Source organism: Musca autumnalis, unplaced genomic scaffold (genome assembly GCF_047663935.1).
Source record: "Musca autumnalis isolate F117 unplaced genomic scaffold, ASM4766393v1 scaffold_3, whole genome shotgun sequence".
NCBI classification, from domain to species: Eukaryota; Metazoa; Arthropoda; class Insecta; order Diptera; family Muscidae; genus Musca; species Musca autumnalis.
This window is the reverse complement of record NW_027411866.1, coordinates 125568595-125573644: the sequence shown is the minus strand read 5'-3', so window position 1 is coordinate 125573644 and position 5050 is coordinate 125568595. Positions and strand designations below refer to the sequence as shown.

The 5050-nt window shown below is 34.5% G+C and overlaps 1 non-coding gene across 1 annotated transcript; it reads left to right on the top strand.

Moving 5' to 3' along the window:
* The first annotated feature begins 1685 nt into the window (after nucleotides 1–1685).
* TRNAS-UGA (transfer RNA serine (anticodon UGA)) lies at nucleotides 1686–1767 on the top strand. Its single transcript has one exon. It is a non-coding gene; the product is annotated as a tRNA-Ser (tRNA).
* Nucleotides 1768–5050: the final 3283 nt, after the last annotated feature.

Genomic DNA, 5050 nt, shown 5'->3' with positions numbered 1-5050 from the left:
GTAAAAAATGTTTCTCGAAACAATTTTTCTTGTGAAGAAAAAACATTCGCCAAATGTTCGAAAACGATATCGTTTTTAAACTTTTGACGAACAAAAGAACAACGTGCTTGTGTACACCCGAAAAACAATTGCCAATTCTTCGAATGTGATATCGTTTTCGAAAGTTGTGTCGAACATTCGAATAATATCCGCAATTGGTATGAGGGGACAGGAAAAATTGTTTCGAGAAACATTTTTTTACTTTGGATTTTGTTTTGTTTTCAAAAATAATTTTATTCAGCTTGTAAAAAATTCCCATTTGCTTTTTTCAAATAATTTTGATATAAATGCTACGTATAATATAAACAATAAGTGTTGATAAAGCAAACATATGGGTAGGTTGCCAAATACAAGACAACAATGTTTATCAACAGTTACACATCAAATCGCAAACATAACAACCCCTCATACCAATTGCGGATATTATTCGAATGTTCGACACAACTTTCGAAAACGATATCACATTCGAAGAATTGGCAATTGTTTTTCGGGTGTACACAAGCACGTTGTTCTTTTGTTCGTCAAAAGTTTAAAAACGATATCGTTTTCGAACATTTGGCGAATGTTTTTTCTTCACAAGAAAAATTGTTTCGAGAAACATTTTTTACTTTGAAAATTTTTTTGTTTCAAAAAAAAAATTTACGTTGTTTGTAAAAAATTCCCATTTGCTTTTTTCAAATAATTTCGATATAAATGCTACGTATAATATAGACAATAAGTGTTGATAAAGACAACATATGGGTAGGTTGCCAAACACAAGACAACAATGTTTATCAACAGTTAAATATCGCGTCGCAAACATAAAGAAATAAAAACGGAAAAGGTACATAACAGAAACATCAAGAAACTCCACAAAAAATGTTTTTCGCCACTATCGTAAAACTATCGTCAATCATTCGCTAATAATATTATTAACGATATTCGAAATCGAAGGATTTCCTGCCACAAACTGAGCGACGAGTGAATCGTTTTTAATTCATTCTCGTGTGTCGTTCTCGAACAAAATATCCGCAAAACTCTCGAGAAACATTCGAAAACGATATCGTTTTCGATAGCAATGGTATGGGGGGAAAGAAATAAAGACGAAGAAGGCACAACACAGAAACATCAAAGAAACTCCACCAAAAATGTTTTTCGCCACTATCGTAAAAACTATCGTCAATCATTCGCTAATAATATTATTAATGATATTCGAAATCGAAGGATTTCCTGCCACAAACTGAGCGACGAGTGAATCGTTTTCAATTCATTCTCGTGTGTCGTTCTCGAACAAAATATCCGCAAAACTATCGAGAAACATTCGCAAGCGATATCGTTTTCGATAGCAATGGTATGGTGGGTGTACATATGTATGTATGTATGTATACAATGTGTTCATTAGTGAACACCTATTGACTATTCCCATTATTTTATTATTTGGGTTTGAATGTGCGTTCGCACTACGTCATATCGGCTTTCGTATCAGTCACGTCATACGTACGCAGTGCGTTCTTGGTATTTATGTTACGGTTGTGTGTACGATCACTCTAACGGACGAAATGAGACAACAGAATGCTTTCTGTTGTTGCTAAGCGTAAAAATGTAAATAAACTGTTAACAACACAGCCACAAGGGAAAACTGTTATTTAGCCAAGTGTTTGTCAACAGCTGCGGTGTCCGAGTGGTTAAGGAGATGGACTTGAAATCCATTGGGTTCTACCCGCACAGGTTCGAATCCTGTCCGCAGCGGATTTATTTTTTCTAGTATTTATTTTTTTATTACTAGAATAGTACCTATAATTTTTTTTACAAAAATTGGGGAAATGTTTCAGTTGTAATAAACGTACAGATTCATATAATCTATACTTATAAAAGAGTTCAGTAATGATGACTCACTGACTGACTGACTGATAATCAACGCCCAGACTAAACGGCTAAAGCTAGAATCTTGAAATTTTGGGTGAGGGTCACTCTTGGACTGAATGTGTCAGATAAGGCTGGATTTTTGGAAATTCGAACTAGAACGGTACGAAAAGTACTAAAAGGTACTAAATATGGTACCCTTAGTATTAGGCAAACGCGAATAGGTAGAATTCGGAAAGTTGGAATGAAGTTCACTGATGGAGAGTTAGAAAGGTGTACCAAAGGGTTTTTGGAAATACGAACCATAAGTGTACGAAAAGTACTAAATGTTACTAAATTTAGTACCATGTGGTATTACGTGAAGGGATAGAGCTAAAATCTTTAAATTTGGAATGAAAAACAAGGTTTAGAAGATGAGTTGATATAAGGAGGTGGTTTTGAAAATGTGTTCTCATGTGTACGAATAGTACTAAATGGTACAAAATTTTGTACAATTTGAATTTGGGCAAACCGATAAAGTTGGAATTCTGAAATTTGGAAATACTATTACTGTTGGAGTGTAGGTTTGAGATATGGAGGTAGTTTTCGAAATTCGTACATATGGGTACGAAAGGTACTAAATAGTACCAAATAAGGTACAATTTGGATTTGGGGGAACGGATGGTGCTGGAATCCTGAAATTTAGAATAAGTATTACAGTCGGAGTGTAGGATAGAGGTATTTTGCCAATTCGTACTTTTGGGTACGAAAAGTACTAAATGGTACAAAATTTGGTACAATATGAATTTAAGTGATCGGATAGAGCTGGAATAGTGAAATTTGGAATTAAGATTACTATTGGAGTGTGGGATTGGGATACTTTTGGAAATTCGTTCTTATGGCAACGAAAAGTACTAAATTCGTACTTGTGGGTACAAAAAGTACTGAGTGGTACTAAATTTTGTACAATTTGGATTTGGGTGAACGGATATGGCAGGTATTCTGAAATTTGGAATTAAGATTACTGTTGGAGTGTAGGATTGAGGTACCTTTGGAAATTTTTGGTTATGGGTACGAAAAGTACTAAATGGTACAAAATCTTGTACAATTTGGATTTGAGTGATCGGATAGAGCAGGAATCGTGAAATTTAATATTATGATTACTATTGGAGTGTGGGATTGGGATACTTTTGAAAATTCGTACTTATGGCTACGAAAAATACTAAATTGTACCAAATTTGGTACAATTGGATTTGTATGAACGGATACATTTGTAATCCTAAAATTCGAAATTAAGATTACTGTTGGAGTCTTGGATAGAGGTAGGTTTGGAAATTCGGACCTATGGGAACAAAAAGTACTAAATGGCACTGAATTTGGTACAATTTGGATTATGGAGATCGGATGCAGCTGTAAACCTGAAATTTGTAATTAAGATTACTGTTGGCGTGTAGGATTGAGGTAGTTGTGGAAATTCGTACTCACGGGTACGAATAGTACTAAATGGTACCAAATTTGGTACAATTTTAATTTGTGTGATCGGATACATTTGGAATCCTGAAATTCGGAATTACGATTACTATTGGAGTGTTGATAGAGGTTGGTTTGGAAATTCGTACTTTGGATACGAAAAGTACTAAATGGTACCAAATTTGGTACAATTTGGATTTGGGTGAACGTATATAGCTAGAATCCCGAGATTTGGAATAAGGAGTACTGTTGGAGTGTAGGATTGATAAAGTTTTGGAAATTTTTAGCTATGGGTAGGAAAAGTACTAAATGGTACTAAATTTGGTACAATTTAGATTTCAGTGATATCGTGAAATTCGGAATTAAAATTGATGTTGGAGTGTTGATAGAGGTAGGTTTAGAAATTCGTACTTTGGATACGAATAGTACTAAATGGTACCAAATTTGGATTTGAGTGATCGAATATATCTGGAATCCTGAAATTCGGAATTAAACTTATTGTTTGAACATAGCACTGAGGTTGTTTAGAAAATGTGTACTTATGGGTACGAAAAGTACTAAATTTGGTAGAATTTGAATTTGTATAAACGGATAGAGCTGGAATGCTGAAATGTGGAATTAAGATTACTGTTAAAGTGAAGGATTGAGGTAGTTTTCGAAAATGGTACAGTTTGGAATTCGATGAACGGATACACCTGGAATCATGAGATTTGGATTTACGATAACTGTTTTTATTTTGTATTCAAGTCGGTGTAGGATTGAGATATGTCGTCGAAAAACGTGCCATAAGTATACCAAAAGTACTTAATGATACTCAAGTTTTTGGGTGTAGGGACTGTGCTGGAATCTGTATGTTTAGGAATTAGGGTGAGTATTGCTATGCAAAGTTTGTCTCGCTGTAAATGTGTAAGGGTGAGATACGGCTGATCTTTTTGAAAATCGAACTAAAAAGAACGAACAGTACTAAAATAAACATTGATTTAAATTCGCCATTTTCATATTATATATTGTTTATTTGTTTTTATATCCTTTCCGCATACGAAGTAGCGGGCACTTTGCTAGTATTACAATATTTTCTAAATTTATTCCATATTATGGTGGAGAGTATAATAAACTTTGTCATTTCCTTGAAACACAATTTGTCGGACAACCTATAAAGTATGTATTGTATATATGGGGAATTCTGAGTAAAATGTGAAAACTCCCGATTTTCGGTAGTGTAAAAGTTTTAACCTCATTATCACACCGATATGACTGAAATGACATTTTGTCTTCTTTGGGGCTATAAAGTTTTCCCCAGAAATTTGTTAGTACAAGTTTTGTTAGTACCAGGTTTTGATATAGCCCCCATAGAACGGTACCTCCCAATTCTCGGTATTTTTACGGTTTTAGCCTCATTATAACATCGAAATGACTCAAAATTGGTATTTAGTCTTCTTTGGAGCCACAAAACTTTCCCCAGAAATTTTTCGGTACACGTCCAGGTTTTGATATGCATTATCGAACAGAAATGTATTTAGTATTTAGTCTTCTTTGAACCCCAACACGTTTTTCCAGAAATTTATCAATACAAACAAGTCCCATAGGAAGGTACTTTAAACGTTTTAACTTCATGATCACGCCGAAATGGCGCCTTCGGGGCTAAAAAAACTTTCCCCAGAAATGCGTAAGTACAGGTCCACGTTTTAATATAACCTCCATAGAACAGCACTTCGCGATT